The following is a 20,421-nucleotide window of genomic DNA, read 5'->3' as shown; positions in this document are numbered from 1 at the left end:
ATTTCTCTGAACTAATCACCAGAAAACAGATCAATAGAACTTGCCTCACGGCACCAATGAGACAGGTTCAACCCTGTGTGTGTAGAGCTGTGGTTTTCAACTTTTTTTTCCCACTCACATACCACCTGAAGTAATCCCTTACTACCCACAGAGCACCTTTGGTGTAGACTTTACATGTTCTCTATGAGACTATGTGGAGCTCCTTTCACACTTGCAAGTGATCCCAGGAATTAACGGCCAATCGGACTTTAACATATCTAGTGTGAAAGCAAAATCAGCTCAACGCCGGCATTAGATTACGTAATCTGACACCGGGGATTGACAGCCTTGACCCCAAGTGCAATCCCTGGCATCTGCAGATGTCGGCGTTCTAATCATTCAAGTATGAAACAGGCAATTGCATTGTGGGATTGAAATGACCTAAGTTTTTGAGTGAGTGCAGGAACATGAAGGAAGAAAAGATTAAAATGAAGGTATAAACTTTGCCGTGGAAAGGTCACAGCAGGAGAGAGAGAGGGGAAATAATAGCAAAAGTGGACAATTTTTAAGCACCGTGGGAAAGTTGATAGCTCTGCAGCTCACAATTTATAAAGACTGTGGGGAAAAAGCTACCAACCTTCCCACGTTTTAGAAATTGTGCACTATTAGTGCTACCAACTTTCCCACGCTGTTTAAAAACTATCCACTCTCGCTATTTATTGCTAGCACCTTCCCACAGTCCCTTATAAAGGTTTATATAGGTCTGCACAACAACAACAGGGGCTGAAGGGCTCATCCTGTGCTGTACATGAAGCTTAATTATATTATAATTAGACATGATTTATTAAGTTCAAATATAAGATCATAATACATTGGTCAGGATTTAGGGCAGATCCACCATAGCCTGAAGTGTCATGACGTCAATGGTAGAAGGTAGAATAGTCCTAACCCCGGGGATGGCTCCTTGCAAGTGTGAACGTGTGCAATGTCCCATTTCAGAGTGGTCAAGTGTGAAAAGCCAAACCCCTGTTCCTATCCTGGGACCCTGAATGGCCAATTTAATGGAATGCAAGTGTAAAAGGGGCTTGGCTTTCATCCAGATGCTCAGGTTTCCTCCCACTTACTAAAAGGTTAATTGGCCACGGTAAATTGCCTCTAGTGTCTAGGTAGGATCTGGGGAGAAGTGTTGACGGGAATATAGGGGGGGGGGGGGAAGTGGGTTAGATTACGATTTTTGTAAAAGGTGAATGGCCCGTTTCTATAATGTTTCTCTGACACTGTAACACTTGCCTTAAAGTTGCTGCACTCTTCTCTTTAATTTAGATAGCCCCCAGAATCAAGGATGACATGCTTTCACTCCAGTTCTGTGGGATGAAACCAGTGTAGGATCCACAGATTCTGGGACAGAAAATGTTTAGTCGAGCAAATTGGTGACTGGTACAGAGGCTGATGCTCTTCTTCCCCGGTGGTTTAGTGGTTGGAGAACTAGACTAATAAAAAATGGACAAGGAAGTAGACTAACAAAGATAAAATATAGAAGTGTCTAGATGAACACTTAAATCATTTAGGCTTGGACCAAGTGCTGGGTGATGAGATTAATAAAGAGGGTGCTCACTGGTTGGCATGGATGAGTGGAGCTGAATGAGTTCAGGCTGCTTATTTGTATACAATCAGCTGATAATAAAATTGAACTTCAAGATCCATGCAGTACGGTTCTATGATTCTACAATCCGGTGACATAAGCTAGGAATTTCGTCAGGTTCTTCTGGATGGTGAAAGATAGCTGGAACATGTGTTCACTGGGATTACTCTTGTTTGACTGATACATTAATCAAATGATAAAGACCTGTTTGTCCTCCGATCCTAGATAACATGCAGTCAGGCATGTCCTGTCTTCTCAGAGCAAGCACTCTTCTTGTTTCCACCCGTCTGTGGGATGTGCCTTCAATTTATCCTTTAAGGGTTGTGTTTCTTAATCATACAAGGTGAACTCTACTGGCTACGGGATCAAATCTCGGCTCCCTCGCTGTTCTTTGGCGGGGGTGTCGCTTGTTGTTTTGCTAAAAAAATAACCAATCTCTTCTACATTCCAGCTCCTCTCAAATCTTAAGAACTATTAGACATAGGAACAGAAAGAGACTATTTGGCCAATCGAGTCTGCCCTGCCATTTAATCATGAGCTGATCCATTTTCCTACTCAGCCCCACTCCTCGACTTTCTCTCCATAATCTTTGATGCCCTGATTAGTTAAGAACCTATCAATCTCTGCCTTATGTACATCCAATGACAGCCTGTCGCAACAAATTCCATGGTCAGCACCCTCTGACTAAAGAAATTTCTCTGCAACTCCGCTCTAAGTGGACGCACTTCAATCCTGAAGTTGTACTGTCGTGTCCGAGAACAACCTTTCTACATTTACTCCAGCTTATTTAGTGGGGTGGGGGCACAGACAGAATCATTTTTTTTTAAATTTCCGAAGAGAAGTATGGAAGAAACCAACAAAACTACACTGCTTCACGGGGAATGGAGCAGTGTCCTAAGGGGACCATAGCCAAAAATTGTGGAGATCTACTCTGTTCACGCCTTTCAATATTCAAAATGTTTCAATGTGATCTCCCCTCATACTCCTAAATTCCAACAAGTACATGCCAAGAACCATCAAAAGTTCCTCATATGATAGAACTTTCACTCCCAGAATCATCCATGTGATCAATCAAACCCTGACCTGGGAGTTTTGATGAAAATTTCTTTATGACATGTTATATTCATCATTGGGTTGAGATCGCCCCCTGTCTATTGATTCAAATCTAACACTCCTCCTTGCATTCCATTATAAAGTGATCACAATCTGTTCATGTTTATCTTTCCCCTGTGATGACTGGTGAGTGACACTCAGTGTAAAGGGAAGAGCTTGACTAAAAATGGCTAATGAAAGGCTTGCAGCTTCCCAAGTGAGTCACTTCTTCCATCACTGCAAGCTGCCCCAAAGTGATGGTGTGTTATCTCAGGATATCTGGGGCCAATGTCATGAGGTATATCAGCAGAAATGCCTCATTCATACTAAATAGTACATATTTCTTAACCCAATCTCAACAAAACCTTGTATTGCAGTTATTGTCATCTAAACCAAAAGTCAAACTTAAACATCTCCTCCCCATACAAAGATCCCCTGATCCATGGAGTCAGAGATCCCTAAAGCAACCATTCTCAACAGTGGCCCTATGGTTCTCCTTGGGGGGGGGGCGGTGGGGGGGGGGGCAAGCAAGTAAAAGCGTTATTTTCTTTTCACCTCATGCTACATCAATATTTTTTCATATAGTCGGTAGGAGACTGCGCATTCACTTTGTCCATGGCCCTTATGATTTTGTAAATTTCTATGAAGTAACCCCTCACCCTCCCACGCTCTAAGGAGTAAAGACTCAGCCTATGCAACCTTTCCCAATAACTTAAGCAAATTCCAGTCCTTCTCGAATAAACGCCAACATGCCATTAACTTTCCTACTAAATTTCTTTACCTGCATATTAGCCTTTGGTGACCTCTAACCAAGCACATTAAATTCCCTTTGAATATCAACGTTACCCAATCTCTCTCTGTGTAAAAATATTTTGTTGTTTTGTTTTAAGAACCAAAGTGGATAACTTCACATTTATTGGCATATTATATTGCAGCTACCACCAACATTGAAGTACTCGAGCTGGCAGAGTCCGCAGGCATCGAATCCATGCTGCTGAAGACCCAACTGCGCTGGGTGGGTCACGTCTCCAGAATGGAGGACCACGCCTTCCCAAGATCGTATTATATGGCGAGCTCTCCACTGGCCACCAAGACAGAGGTGCACCAAAGAAGAGGTACAAGGACTGCCTAAAGAAATCTCTTGGTGCCTGCCCCATTGACCACCGCCAGTGGGCTGATCTCGCCTCAAACTGTGCATCTTGGCGCCTCACAGTTCGGCAGGCAGCAACCTCCTTTGAAGAAGACCGCAGAGCCCACCTCACTGACAAAAGACAAAGGAGGAAAAACCCAACACCCAACCCCAACCCACCAATTTTCCCCTGCAACCGCTGCAACCGTGTCTGCCTGTCCCGCATCGGACTTGTCAGCCACAAACGAGCCTGCAGCTGATGTGGACTTTTACCCCCTCCATAAATCTTCGTCCGCGAAGCCAAGCCAAAGACATCCACTGGTTCTCCCTTATCTATTCTACTCGTCAAAGAATTTCAGCAGGTTACTCAAACATGATTATGCCTTCCTAACTTCATGTAGACTCCGCTCAATTTTCAGGCAGACGCAATGGTTCAACTAGTAAAACCAGTTGCACTGTCCTCCAGTACTTTTCTATGAGGTGTTTGTATGTTCTCCCTGTAACCCATGTGTAGGTTGGTCAGTTAATTGGCCACTTTAAAATGACTTCTAGTGCTTGTGGGTGTCAGAATCTGGAGTGAGTTAATGCGAACACCAGCAGAAAAGTTTACAGAGGAATTGAATGGAAACTGGGATCACTCTGTCATCTGGTTTAGAGTGGATGGCCTCCTTCTCTGTTATATGAAAATTTAGAAGGTATTCTGTTATTAGATCCTTTGTTATAGTTTTCAGCATTTTTTTGCCCCTGGCCTTGCCTCGAGTTTGGGAGACTTCTCTAATGTAACAGTGAGCAGCAAGCTGTGAGATCAAAAGCAGCAACCTAGAGCAATCCTGAGGCCGGCAAGATGAGTGACTGTGTTCCTAAGCTCCAAGGGTAAAGTAGTCAAGGAACACGTTATATTTGGGGTCATATGCCAACCTAGATTTGAGTGAAGATGAAGAGTGTGGTCTAAGTCTTCGTTCTTTCAGTCGTTCTGTTTCGAGATGTATGCAGTCAGTAAAATTTGGTTGTTCTGTTTTATTCTGAACAGTGAGATTGAAAACAGTATGGACAAATGTGAAAAGTTGTGTTACTACTGACGACATTTGTATGAGTTTTATACCGGAAATGCCGTCAATAGTAACAGACCCGAAGAAGGTAGATTTCCTGATTGGCACCCAGAAATGAGCACAAGATTGACCCCTTCCGGGTGAACGTGATTTTTCTTGTTGCCTAGCACTAGTCTATTTGGAATTACGCAAATACATATTTAGCCCCGTTGATCAATGCATTTGTCACCTTTGAACCCAAAGCCCTTTGAACCCAAAGCCCTTTGCTGACTTCTTCTAAGATTCTGCACAGTAATGGGGTGACTGTGGTTTATTTCTCGAATGTGTATGCCTGCACAATCCTCACTCACATGACAGCTTCAAAGTTTCCCTCAGAATGACTGAAATGTGTAATCTTTATTGCTTATTTATACATACATGTTTAAAAGGGCACAAAAATTTCAGTTCACTCATGTGGAAGTAGGTTGAAGGAAAGATCAAAATGTCTGAAAAGGATCGGCAGTGGTTCCAATCCAAAGCCCTTTCTTTCACACATTCAGCAGACTATTAAAAGACCAAGTATTCCTTCTGTCATTTGATCAACATGATACAATGGACTCATTTATAAATAAAAATCACTCAGCCGTGAAGCTAGAGTAAGATGTAATTCCTCTGGGGCAAAATTAAGAATCTTAAATAATTACTGTACAAACAGTTTACCTGTTTCAGTGCTGTTAAATCATACGAAGTGCTGCAAAAATGCAACAGAAGTAATTCCTTGGATTTTACTTACATTTGTGTAACATTTTAAGTGCATTCAAGCAAAGTTCACAAGGATCAAAAGAGGTCGCAAGGCTGCACATATAAGATATATAATGTGTCTTCATGCTCCTGCTAGAGTCTTGGGCCTTTCGTTCATTGTTGCGTTTTCACAAAGTAGGCACACCACATGACCCGCCTGTTAACAAGGACACAGCATATGCACACAAACCCACAGATACACCACACTTTTAACCCTAGTGTACTGCACCAATGAGAAGTGAAAATTGATCACAACTGATCATTGATGAAGTGGATGGATAGCATCTTGCACGCTGGTTCCTGTGCACAGTAGAAGTGAAAAAATTAGCATTAAAAAACAAAGTTCTAAATCAGGGGAAGGGGCATAGAAACATGACAGAGTAAATGTGGTAGCCTTTCATCCCACAGAATGAATGGTTTGTTGCTTGATGGACAAGTGTATTTAATATTGTCTGATATGTCTCAGAGCTGAGGCTGCACATTTGTCAGCCTTTGTTGTCTTGAGTTCACTTCACTTACTTTCCTGTTCTTCTCACCTCTTCTGATGCCTGACCGAACCGATGCTCTCTTGCACCTGTCAGTGATTATTTCTCAGTTGCCTTTGCCAATACCCACCATCTTAGTTGAGGGATGTAATGAGGAGGGTTACATGATCCCTTCGGCAGGAGCCGAGTCGGAAGTCACCTCACCTGGCAATCAATGTTGAGCCTCCCCACAGGCTTGTAATTGGCTCTCTCCTTACCTCATTTGGGCATACCTGTGCCGGCCCTTCCAGCTAGCTGCAGTATGAAGCGCACCACGTAGATCAGTCTTTCTCTTTTTCCCCTGGGAATCAACCCTAGCTCCACTCCAATTTGCGAGCCGTGGGTGACGCTGGAGAGTCAATTGTAAGGTGTGTGCCAGTTAAAGAGCGCTATTGCGGTGCATACCTTCCTAAAAAGGACTGTGTACCTTATTCATTGTTATCAATGAATTACATTCTGTAATGTAATTCTGCTGGGGTCCACAGGATTTTTATGAAGCAACCAAATTACTGCTTTACAGGGAAGGGGGCCCATAAATGTTGAGCAGAATCCTAAGGGGATCGAGACAAAATATAATTTGAGAAGGGTTGGTTTGATGGTGATGATCCCTTTATTGTCATTGCACCAGTAAATCAGCCAATGAACCAGAAGTTAAAAATATAGCTCTGTATATATTACATTAAAACATGTGCAGTTAAAACCAACAATAATACTATTCTGTTAAAAAGTACTGATGTTACAATGTGAGTGCAGTTACCACTCAGCGCAGGGATTCAGTGTTCAACGTAGTCACAGCTTCGTAAAAGAAGCTCTTCTTGATCCTACTGGTGCGCGGGCGAAGGCTCCTGGAGTCTGCCCAATGGGAGAAGAGTATCCGTGATTCGGGTCTGTTGCATCTTTCATGGTGTTTCTCGCCCTGCTCAGACAATTGGATGCCAGTAATCCGCTGGGCAGTTTTTATTACCCGCTGGAGTGCCTTGCGACCTTGTGCAAGACGATTCCCATACCACACCAAAATACCATATGCTAGCACACTCTCAATTGTGGATCTATAGAAATTCAACAATATCCTGGGTCAGAGGCCATTCATAATTGCAAGAATGTGTAAACATATGAATGATCTCAAAATATGACTTCTGCATGTAGTACAATGCTCGCCGCTTGTCTTTCTCTTTGTGTGTAGTCTGTAAGAAGAGGCTGGAGCTATTGGTGTGGAAGCTCCAGCGGACCACTGTGGAGGCAGCCAAGTATTTGGAGGAGGGTGCAGCGATTGAGAGGGAGGACAAAGCTTTGGTGAGTGCACAATCCCAGTAGTATTGTTTCATGAATGCATTGTATCAGAGGGCAGCCAAACACAGAGTGAATTCTCTGCTTCTTTAGGCCATATCTCATTCAGCTTCCAGAGTTGGCAGGCATCAGCCATTATGGCATGTTTTGAAAAAACGGAAGGAGATGTTGTGGTGTCTGAACTCTCAGCCCATGGACTGTATGGGCACAGGGAAGGGAGCATAGCAAGAGGTAGGAGGTAGCTTTCAGAAGGCAGTCAAAATGTGATTGATGGTGTCCGAGCTGATGAAAAAATCCCATTTCATTGCCGGCCATCTCCTACTAAGCAGGATGAGTATGGGCAGATGGCCAATGGCTCAGTGTATATGATGAGCCAGACAGATTTTAGAGTTATTGAAGTGATTCACGAATTGAAATCTATCTGACAAAACTTTAATTTTGGGGAATTTAAATGTTTTAATGCTTTTCTTTGATAATATGTTTAATTTTTCATCACAAGAGAAAGGCCTTTAGCCTCTCCAACACCAGCAGTTCAGATATTACTGCCACTGTGCCTAGATTTCCCTGCCAAAGATATCTGTCACTACCTGCTGCCTTGAAGCCTTGACCCTTGCTGCTGTTTCTCTATCCAGTGTCACACTTGGCAGATCCACAGCAAATTCCCCTCTTAGATTATTCTCATTTTCCATCACCAACAGTGTCAAGGCTAAGCCTCTCATTCACTTCAAAAGCACAGCACACAGCTACAATCCATGAATCGTGCATTGCAAAGTTTCCCCGATCTGTCCAGGCAATGGAAACTTGACGTTAGCACTCTGACGGCACTCTCTACCTTGTGTTCAGGTGGGTTTTCATCCTCCTGAGGTGAGCTATTGTTCCTGTGGTGTAATGTCATCATCAATCTCTTCAGGCCCAACCCAGGCAATGAGTGCAATTCTATAAGATCACCAGGCAGCTCTGAATATACTGCATGAAGATTTTGCTTCCTGAGCACTTTTGGGCCTATTTTATGAATTCTGAGCTGCTGTTCACAAAAATCACCTTAAACTTAGAATTTCTAACACCTACTGTTATTTTAGATAGAACCTATTTTGTGATTTCCTGTCATATTTTAAGTCTACAAGTATATTGCCCACAAAGCAAGCTGTTTTGATCAGTCCAAGCATGCCTGGGCATGCACTTAGTGCAGGTGCGACATATATGTTGTCTTTGGCATAGGCAAGTTTAGTCAGGATAGCTGCAGGCAGGCTGTAAAAGCAGCTCACACTTACAGATGCTGTTCATTACATTGATACAGACTGAACTCACGTTGATGCACATGTTCTTCAGACAATAGCATCGTAAGTGGACTTAACAATAGCATTTACTGCCTGCAGGAAGATTTCCATAGAGCAAAATTGTCTCATCTATGTTGCATCAGCTGTGATACATTCAGTTATATTTGTGACGAGTCTACACTTAATGTTAAATTCAATTGAAGTTACTTTAATGTTTCTAAACTTCCTACATGATACAGCAAATCTAAAATTATCTTTGTGTTTAGCTTGAGGTTGTCTATCATAAACCCCAATTTTTTTTCAGGAAGGAAACATTTTTTAAAAAAAAGTGTTATCCAGTGATATTGTCAAATGAACACAAAATGGCTGTGTTCAGCATGGTATTTAGTATTCATGCAGAAGTATTCATGGAGTAATATTCATCGAGGAACCATGTCTTCTCATTGATCATCATCCTTTCCTATATTTTCATACATTCCCTTAGAGAAAAGGGAGCTAGTCAATACTTTGAGCATATGCCAGTTTTCAGAGAAATCCCAACAATCACTTTCCATCACTATTTTCCTGTATCTTTTCCCTCATACATGTCTCATCAACTGCACACTAATTCTCCTATCAACCACACCAGGGGCAATTTACAATAGTCAATAAACCACCAATCAGAATGTCTTCAGGATGAGGGAGGAATCCAGAATACCTTGTCTTGTTTATAAGGGTGCTGGTTGAACCATTGGGTACCTTCAAAGTGACATGTCTCCTATCCACATCGCACACATCTCCTCACATTTAACTTTTACAGGAGCTCTATCTAGAGCATCCTGGCCGACTGCATTACAGTGTGGTATGATTGCTGCAGAGAAATGGATAGGAGGTTAATCCACAGGGCCTTAAGAATGGCAGAGAGGATTAATGGTGTCTCCCTCACCTCCCCGCCCCCAAGTCGACATGATCTATTGGGATCGGTCTGAAGAGGTTGCACAAAATCTTTGAGGGCCCCTTTCACCCCACACACAGCACCTTTCTTTCACCTGCTCCCATCGGGATAGAGATACAGGAGTAACAGAACTAGCACCAACCAGGCTGAGAAACAGCTTCTTCTCACAGGTAGTGAGACTGCTGAATGACCAAAGGAAATGCTCACACTAACCATCTGAGACACTCATATTAATGGAGCAATATTTATTTATTTGTATCTAAGAAATCACTGGTCCTGCCCATGTATTGTTTGTCTGTATGTGTGTTACGTCTAGCTGTGTGTATGTGTTTTTCACCGAGGACCAGAGAACACTTTTATCGGGTTGTGCTTGTGCAATCAGATGACTGTAAACTTGACTTGATCCGTTTGGGAATGCCGTTATCATGTGATAATGGCAGGTTGAAGGACTCTGATGTATGTCTGACTTCCAAGAACCAGGATGACACAAGCTCCCATTGCACTCTATTAGGTGAGAAAGAACCTGATACAGATATTTAGGGGCCTGTCACCCACACAGACATGCTCAGTGCACTCTGTGCAATTAAGTATGACTGGACGTCATCCACAATCAACTCTCTGTGAGGAGTTTGCATGTTCTGCTCATGTCAGTGTGGGTTTCCTCCAGTTGCTCCGATTTCCTTCTGCCCTTTAAAATGTATGGAGGTTGTAGGTCGTTTGGGAGTAATTGGGTGGCTCAGGCTTGTGGACTAGAAGGGCTGTTAACGTCCTGCTTGCATGTCTAAATTTCATCCATCAATGGCCTTCTTTGTTAAACAGAGTTAATTTCAATGAAACTAGAGTTAATCTGAATCAAGTGGGAAATGAAATTAGAAATGAAACTAGAGTTAATCTGAATCAAGTGGGAAATTAAACTAGAAATGAAACTAGAGTTAATCTGAATAAAGTGGGAAATGAAACTAGAAATGAAACTAGAAATGAAACTAGAGTTAATCTGAATCAAGTGGGAAATGAAACTAGAAATGAAACTAGAGTTAATCTGAATCAAGTAGGAAATGAAACTAGAAATGAAACTAGAGTTAATCTGAATCAAGTGGGAAATGAAACTAGAAATGAAACTAGAGTTAATCTGAATCAAGTGGGAAATTAAACTAGAAATGAAACTAAAAATGAAACTAGAGTTAATCTGAATCAAGTGGGAAATGAAACTAGAAATTAAACTAGAGTTAATCTGAATCAAGTGGGAAATGAAACTAGAAATTAAACTAGAAATGAAACTAGAGTTAATTTGAATCAAGTAGGAAATTAAACTATAAATGAAACTAGAGTTAATCTGAATCAAGTGGGAAATTAAATTAGAAATGAAACTAGAAATGAAACTAGAGTTAATCTGAATCAAGTGGGAAATTAAACTAGAAATTAAACTAGAAATGAAACTAGAGTTAATCTGAATCAAGTGGGAAATTAAACTAGAAATTAAACTAGAAATGAAACTAGAGTTAATCTGAATCAAGTGGGAAATTTAACTCAGAAAAATGCCATGTGCACTTTGGTAGGTTAAACCAGGTGCGGATTCACATGGTGAATGGTAGGGCCTTGAGGAGTATTGCAGAACAAAGAGACTTGGCTACCGATCCATAGTTCCATGAAAGTGGCGATGCTGGTAGACAGGGCAGTGAAGAAGGCTTTTGCCAGGCTTCCTTTCATTGATTAGGGCATTGACATCACATTACAGTTGTGCAGGACATTGGTAAGATCACACTTATAGTGCCTAATTATGGTCACTCAGCTACAGGAAAGATATTGTTAAACTGGAAGGATTACTGACAAAATGTCAAAAATGTTGCCAGGTCGGAAGGCTTGAATGATAAGGAGAAACCAAGTAGGCTGGGATCTCTCTTGCTGACCGTATGAGGTGAAGAGAGGCATCTCGAGATTATCATGTTTTTCCCAGAGTAGGGGTTTCTAAAATTTGAGGACATAGGTTTAAGTTGAGCAGGGAAAGGGACCTGGGTGGAACCTTCTTCATACAGAGGGTGGTCAGTATATGGAAATAACTGCCAGAGGAAGGTGGTAGAAGTGGGGACAATTGTAATGTTCCAAAGGAAATGTGACCAGCTTAGTTGGCAAGGACAAGTTGAGCCAATGGGCCTGATTCTGTGTAATGTGGGACTCTATGAGAATCTTCTCACATACTGTATCTTATTTCATGGTTCAGTCTCTAAAAAATACTCTGGGTGCAGTCCTCCACTCTACCTTTGGCAATGACTCAGTGCAGTGTTTCTTCCATCTGATGTTCAGTACAGTAAGTACACGAAGCAAATTATCCTTCCGTCCAAAGGATGATTTGTTGCAGAAAAGACTGAGAAGACTAGTGGTTTCAGATTAATGGCCCGACAGTGTGTATGCAAGAAGATAGCTCAGAACAGAAAGCAGACCCATTGGAAATATATCTCCACCAATGGCTGATGCTGTGCCAGGGAGGCTAAGATTGCCTTTTGACACCCTGAAATGGTATAAAGAAGTAAAAAAAAAATTAATTGCAAATTTAAGGTCTGAGTGTTTCATATAGCTTCAAGATGAATGGCAGCTGTATAAACAAAGCCAGATTCCAAGTTTGGAATGTCACCTTATCGACTTCACAGAAATACAGAATCTTCTTTTATTATTGCAGAAAATCTGAGTGCTTCATGCAGCTTAAAAATGAATGGCAGCAGGAAGAAAAAGGATGTTTATTGCTGTGTTTCAAACTCTAAATTGTTTAGGCTCAGGTTTCAAGAGCAGAGTGGTTTAGCTCAGCACTGATCATTCATTCATTTTTTTCTATCAGTGCAAACAAACGTGGTCACCAAAGCAAAAGAGGGTCCATGTTTTTTTTTGTCTCCTTCAATCTAAAAATAAAGTTCATGGATGCATTTGTGATGCACAAATACTGCTTTTCAGGACTCTGGACAGCTCATAGATCCAGTCACAATTTTGCTCAGTTACAGAAACTCACAGATTTCTCACCCGCCCCTATGTCAGCAGTTAACACAGGCAATCTCATTGAAATAAAGCACAAATACTGCTTTTCAGGGCTCTGGACAGCTCATAGATCCAGTCACAATTTTGCTCAGTTACAGAAACACAGATTTCTCACCCGCCCCTATGTAAGCAGTTAACACAGGCAATCTCATTGAAATAAAACAAAATGGCCTCACTCTGGATGTAAAGGTATCTCTGGAGCATAATAGAATGGAGTCTGTGATGAAATGCATGATTCAGTAGGATGTCCAGTTTTATACAATATGCCTCTGGATTTATTTTTAACTTTTCTTTCAATTCTCCCCCCATACATACTATGAAAACCTTCATTTGACCTAACCTTACCACTCATATTGTCACCTATGTTTCAAGATTTTCTGATCATCTTTCTAAGATACAACTATCCTCTAAAACTTTCCTATCCCCCATTTCTAGCTGATGTACTGATGTGACAGTTAAAATCTGCTACCATCCATTTTCAAGTCAGTGGTGAAAATTGATGTCTCTCTCAGAAAATTCAAAGTCTGTACAGCTATTTTATTTCTAGGCCAGACAATGTACATAAACCCCTCTATCTGCAATAATTGTATGGGGTTCTAGAATCTCCCCTCTCCCTTTTACACGGCTGACACCAATGCTTTTAACCACCACTGACCAAAACCCTGGTATACCATCCCTCAACACTATTAGCCTCAACATTCATTCCTTTTGTTCAAAACTCTCTTCTACCATTTCCTCTTTGACCAAACCTTAATATCACTCTCCTTTTAAGACCACTCAAGGACACATATATTGAGCTAGATTACACAATGGCTGGCATCCACTTCCACAGAGAATTGTCAGCTAGATAGACAATTTTCTTCAAGAGTTCGGTTCCTTTATTGTTATGTAATAGTACAGACCATGTAATATTACATGAAATTGCCTTCCGCCTATCATAAGGCAGACAAGAAGTCACCATTAATATTGCCCAGCGCCCCCTACAGTAAGAGAGAAAGAGAAGCAAAAGGGAGTCCCTTCAGAGACACCGAGTGTACTCCGGAAACCTCTGCAGTTGAACAGACTCCTGTTCAATTCATCAGTAACCTGAGGTCCAAATCCAAACCTCTGACACGATCAAGAAGCCTTCAGCCCCTGAGGCCCTTCGGAAGCCCTTCTTGCCCTCAGAACCCTCTCGAATCCTGGCTCAATCTCACGAGTCAGTCTCCAGCAGTCTGTATCTTCCCCTGACAGCAGGTTGCCTGCGGCCTGAGTGTGTGTCCTTTGACCACAAGTCACCCGCAGCCTGTGTGGGTCCTTCAGTCGCTAAGCTCCTCACTGGTCTGCTGCCGTGATTACCATCCAGTCGGGTCTGCTTCTCCTTCTCAACAAGAGTTCTTCTCATTTTTGGTGCCTTGCACCTGTCTGCTGCTGTCCTGGAGTCTGCAGCCCCTTGAGGCCACTACCAAGCTTCTGCTCTTATGCATGGTTATGTAAAGACACAGAAAGTGTGGTAGCAGGTGCTTCTAGCTTCTTGCTGGATCAGTCTGAGATCAAGTTCATGACTCTAGTGATTTGAAGCACTGGATACATTTCCTATTTGGCCTCTCAGTTTTACACCAGCCACGAGAATGTTGACAGGATTTCAAGGTTTGAGTTACAGGGAAAGGTTGTACAGACTGGGGCTTTTTTCTCTGGAGCGTAGAAGATTGAGAGGGGACTTGATAGAGGTGTTTAAGATTTTAAAAGGGACAGACAGAGTAAACATAGTTAGGCTTTTTCAATTAAGAGTGGGGGAGATTCAAACTAGAGGGCATGGTTTAAGATTGAAGGGGGAAAATTACAAGGGGAACATGAGGGGAAATTTCTTTACGCAAAGGGTGGTGGGGATGTGGAATGAGCTTCCGACAGACGTGGTCGAGGCGGGATCATTGGTTACATTTAAGGAAAGACTGGATAGTTACATGGAGAGGAGGGGACTAGAGGGGTATGGACCGGGTGCTGGTCAGTGGGACTAGGAGGGTGGGGATTTGTTACGGCATGGACTAGTAGGGCCGAACTGGCCTGTTCTGTGCTGTAAGTGGTTATATGGTTATATGACTAATGTATCCAACTCAGCCTTTTTGAACAGAGTCTGCCACTTTTCTGCATGAAGTTCAGTGTCATATTTCATTTATTTAACAAAAATAATCTTAATCCTTCAACAAATTCTCATGTTAAGTAGGTTTAAATTAATTTGCTATATTTTTAATTTTTTAAAGTAATTATTGGTACATTAAATAGTTTAAATGAATAAACATATTTCAGCTGATTTGAAATGTATCCAATCAGAAGCATTTAAGGGAAAGTGGGAAAAGGCATTTGGCAACATGAGTTATCAAAAGTTCATTAGGGTAGTCCAGAGAATAGGTCCACAGTTTGTGCTGGCTGAAACCTATCAAAAATCTGTTGCCTACATGTTCAAGCCCATCACTTGGACTGTGGGCTGAAGGGCAATAAGGGCCTTTATGCAGCAAACAAGAAAACTTGCCTGCAGAGATTCAGCAAATAGGTCAGATGGGACGAGTTCAGCTAATTTTATGTCTGGGCTGTGGTGATGTTAAGGAAGAAGCCATTCTTATTGTTTGAGTGTAGAGGTCCTTTAAAATCCACGATGAGGCGTTTGAATGGTCTAGATGCCTTAATCAGCGTAAAAGTGGGAGGTTTGTAATAGCGTGGTTGACACTACACACTGATTGGACACTCGCTAGTCAATTTTTGATGTCTTCTAGTGAGTACAGCAAATTGAAGGACTTAACATAATATTAAAATCTAGTGACCCCTGGGTGACATAATTCATCGTGAAGGCCTTTCAAAAGGTCCAGTTGCAGACTTGCACAGGTTGTGCGAGAAAGAGCACCTGATGGGGGAGGTCATTAAACTTTCCCAGGAAATAGAATATATCAGTATCGTAAGTAGAAAGCTCAATTTGCCAATGTATGATCTTATCGTTTTTTATCTTGCTCTTCAATCTAGTGTTGAACATGTAGGCAACAGATTTTTGATCAGTCAATAATGTGAATTTCTTTCTGGCTAAAAAGTGTCTCTAATAGTGAATGGATTCTACAATGGATCACGCTTCCTTTTCAATAGAAGATTGTCTGACCTCCGGCCCACGTAATGTCTGAGCGAAAAAGGCCACGGGTCTACCACCTTGATTTAGTGTTGCTGTAATTTTATTAACAGACTCACAATCATGGATATTTCCCTGAAACCTGGAAGACTCGAGATAGATCAAGATGCCACCTGAGCTGGAGAAATATTTCACCGCTGGCCAGTATAGTGGTGGCTGAGAGTCTATTAATAAAATTGATATGCCGGAGATATGGACCAGACAAGAGTGAAACGAATACAGGGCTTTTATTAACGGACTATCATCCACCACTATACTGGCCAGTGGGAAAGTATCTCCATCTGTTATACCAGTGGGGTGGAGCATCTCTATAGCCATAGCCAATAGCAAGCAGCTAATATAATACACCCTGCATTACATCGTTACATGGGCTGCTCTTACATCTCTGTTGTGATAAATCTGACCTCATTTTATCTTGTTTTCTGATGCTCTCACTTAATGCTATTTATTTATGCAAACTTGTATTGTATTTCTATAGAAGTTATATGTTCAAGTTCCTAACATCAAACATTGCCAAATATTGTCTTTCAGAAATAAATCTCCATGGAAACATGGAATGAAATATTGAGCAAATATCAAGGCTTAGTTTTCAGTCAATAAATCATAGCCCTAAAGAACCTATTTATGGCATTTGCTGTTTATCTCAAACTGGAGAAATTGAACAAAATTCATTAAGGCTAATTTGGTGTTTTCATCCTTAACTTACTGGAGATAAAGAGAAAGAGGAATGACATAATCATGAAGACTTAAGAGGCTGCAGATGCTGGAGTCTGGGGGAATACAAACTGCTAGAGGAATTGACTGGGCCAGGCAGCATTGGTGGAGGGAAAGGAATGGCCAATGTTGCGAGTCAAAGCTATGCAACAAGGCTGGTCATAATCATCCAAATTCGGCGACACAATAGCCAACATAAATGCCAATTTTATCATTGTGAACAGTCTTAAAATTCACCTTTCTTGGGAACGGTTGGAGTTCAAATTTCTATTTCTTGACACCTTCTTCCTTTCCACTGTTGCTAAAGCTCATACTACTTTAGTGTCATCCAATAATGGTTGGCACGACGCTATTACACCAGTGATCTGTGTTTGAATCTGGCACTGTCCATAAGGGGTTTGTAAATTCTCCCAGGATCCATATGGGTTTCCTCCCACGTTTCAAAAGTGTATAGGGGTTGTAGGTTCGTTGGGGTATTTTGGCGGCATGTGCTGGAAGAGCCTGTTACTGTGCTGTATGTTTACATTTTATTTTAAATTAAATATCTGAAGGCATGATTTTCAGTCAGAAGTACTCAGGTTCAACTTGTTGCAGTTAAATTCTGATTTGCTCTTTGGATGAACTATCAAGTAGTCCGTGTTGGATTTATGACTTGGCAATCATCACCACCTGGGGTATTATCCACTCTTTGCTGTCTAATTGTTGGTCAGGATTTGGCTAACCTGTAGCGGGTTTCTCCAAAGAGAACTTCCAGTCATCCACTCTGCCAACTCAGACTCTGTGAATACTTCCCCTCATGAACATTCAAGTCCTAGACCCACAATACTCAGCGGCATTATCCTGAAACATTGACTCTATTTCTTTCTCTCTGGCCTGAAGTGTGTTTGCAACATGTTCTAGCGATTCTAAGCTTTAACCCTTTTTTTAAAAAATATTTTATTTATAATTTTTCATACAAGCTTGTAGTCATATACCGCGACCTGCCAACGATGGCAGTTCACAATCTCCTATACATGTACATATATTCCTTTTCTCTATGACTATATAAACGTATTGCCCACCCCCTCCCCTCCCCATCTACAAAACTAAGCAATTCATTCATACTACCATGTCGATAACACTAACATTAAGGAAATGAATAGGAATAGAAATAATAAAGAGAAACGAGAAAAGAAACAGGGACCGTCACGGCTCAACGGACAGCTTCTGGGTCATTCATGACTTTCCTAGATTGGGATCAGTGCGGGAGAGAGGGAGCCGCAGCAGGGAACGGTAGAACAATCATTTCCAAGCACCTAATGTAGTGCATGTATGGCTGCCAAATCTTCCGAAAGGTGCTGTACTTGTTTCTCAGATTGTAGGTTACTTTCTCCAGGGGAACGCAACTTTGCATTTCCTTGTTCCATCGCTCAGTACTAAGAATAGAGTCAGACTTCCAGATCACTGCAATGCACTTCCTGGCCATTGCCAATGCCACTATAACACAAATTGGATTTGAAATTTGGACAGCTTCATTGTAAGCCTTATGTCCATTATATTCCCCAACAGGAACATATCTGGGTCCTGAGGGAACTGTTTACCTATAATTGTTTCCAGGACTTGGCCTCGATCCACCCAAAAGGGCCTCACCTTGGCACATGACCAGGTTGCATGTACAAATGTCCTGGCTGCAACACCACACCTGAAGCATTTGTCCGGGAGTTCTGGCTTTGATCTATGGATTTTCTGTGGCGTTATGTACAACTGGTGCAAGAAGTTATACTGGACCAGCCTGTACCTTGCATTAATGACCGTGGTCATACTTTCCTGGCACAGGTCGGATCAACACCTCTCATCAATTGTAATACCCAAGACTGACTCCCATCTTTCTCTCGACCTATGAAGGCCCAGTTTGGGTCCCTCTGACTGGAATAGGTAATGCATTGCTGAAATAAATTTCTTGCCGATCCCCCTTCGAATCAGGGCCTCTATGCTACTGCAACGAGGTAGGACCATACCTGGACCTAATACATCCCGTAGAAAAGACCTTATTTGAAGATAGTAGTGAATTCTAAGCTTTAACCTTATTTGAAACAAACTGATCCACTGGTTATACAACTATACAGTTGCGACTACTTGTCTTGAGTAGAAAAGTTCTGGTTTCTATTCTACTGCCAGGAGTTAAAAATTTAATCCAGGCCGCTGTCTCCACAGGAGCACAGATTATGTAGTCCTTTGTCAACTAAGATATGAAATTAGAGTCATCTACAGACACTACACTATTTGGAGATCATAAAATCAAAGTTATCAATATTTAAACATCAGCAGTCTTGGATGTATTTGAGACAGAGATTGATAGGCCTCTGAATAGTCGGGAGTCTCAAAGGTTATGGGGAAAAGGCCAGGGAGTGGGGCTGAGTAGGAGAATGGTTCAGCTCATGGTGGTATGGCAGAGCAGACTTGATGGGCCAAACAGCCTACTTCTGCTCCTATATTTTATGGTCTTCTAATCTTAAAGTCTAAAATGGAATTAATGCAGGATTAGTCAGAATGGTCAGAATAAACTCAGAGGGCTGACGGGCCATTTTCTGTGCTGTTATTGTTCAATGAATATGACCAGACTGTTTGTTGGACCTTGAACTGCACAGCAGGTCAGTTGTATGTGCCTATATAACAAGTCACCACAACTGAGGAGCAATTCTACTTGTGACATAGTCTGATTTGAAATAAATTGAATTTCAATCTTTTAAAATATTACCTGTAATTCTGAACACAATTGTGTCCGATTTAAAACTTACTTTTAGGATAAATCAGCTGGAAGATTCACGCTCAATTATATATCCCTCCCTTTAAGCAGTAGGATGTAACTCTCCCACTGACCTGCTGAGAATAGAAGGAGAGAATTTGTCAGAAAATAAAATCAATAAATGAAGCAGATGAGATTTATTTTTAAACCAGGAAATGGCAGTGACACCACCTGTGATAATTAACCATTTTGTCTTCAGAAATTTTTGGATGTTTCAACCTTGACTTCCTTTCCATGATGAATTATCCTGGTCAGCACCGCATTATTGCTGTGTTTTCAGGTAGAAAATTTTTTAATATGTAGTTCAATCTATAATGAAGAGTACATTTTCCTTTATTCTCATTTGGCATTGAGGATCAGGTCGGCCTTATAAATTCTTCCCTTACTTCAGCTTTGTGAATTTATCCACTCCCAATGTCAACTGTTACTTTGGTCTCTCAGTGAAGACTGAGTGTTAATGGGTTTTAAGATGGGCTCAGATACTAGCAGCTTCTGATTTCCAAATGTGCTTAACAGACATTCTTGGCAGGAAGAGAGTGAAATGTTTTTGAACATTTTAGAGAAACATTAAAAGTTACGGCTTTGCCGTAACAAGATGATTCTATTGTATTCTCCTTGGTTGCTCGTTCTTCTCTATGTTGCATCGATTACAAGTAATGAGAAAGTGACTTCAGTACAAGAAATGCTGAGCAAAGCTTGTGGTCCAAATGGAATTCTATAACAATTTATTTTTATTGTAATTTCTTTTGCAAACCGAAAACGAAATAGTAAAGAACAAAGCAGAAAAAAAACATGTTGAATTAGAAACAAACTCAGGCCTGTCTGCACGGAATAGGCAGGAAACCATGGAGTTTTACAGCACAGGAGCAGACCTTGTCTGTGGCAACTGAGTTGTCCACCGAAGTTGATCCCATTCGCCTGCATTTGGCCAATATCCTTCTAAGCCTGTCCTATCCACGAAAGGGAAATTGAAGGTCCTTCATTTAAATTGGAAGTCATTTCGTCAGATGATTTTTTAAAAATTCAGGAGCTCTAAGGCCAGCTCTAATTGTCT

The 20,421-nt window shown here is 41.4% G+C and overlaps 1 long non-coding RNA gene across 1 annotated transcript in view; it reads left to right on the top strand.

The window, feature by feature from the left end:
* The first annotated feature begins 6,518 nt into the window (after window positions 1-6,518).
* The window catches only part of LOC138749397 (uncharacterized), a 75,732-nt gene continuing 61,829 nt past the window's right edge, over window positions 6,519-20,421 (top strand). The window contains exon 1 of the long non-coding RNA XR_011348608.1: window positions 6,519-7,488. This is a non-coding gene — a long non-coding RNA (uncharacterized lncRNA). The remainder of the gene's footprint in view (window positions 7,489-20,421) is intronic.

This window comes from Narcine bancroftii, chromosome 14 (genome assembly GCF_036971445.1).
Source record: "Narcine bancroftii isolate sNarBan1 chromosome 14, sNarBan1.hap1, whole genome shotgun sequence".
NCBI classification, from domain to species: Eukaryota; Metazoa; Chordata; class Chondrichthyes; order Torpediniformes; family Narcinidae; genus Narcine; species Narcine bancroftii.
This window is presented reverse-complemented; position numbering and strand designations above follow the sequence as displayed.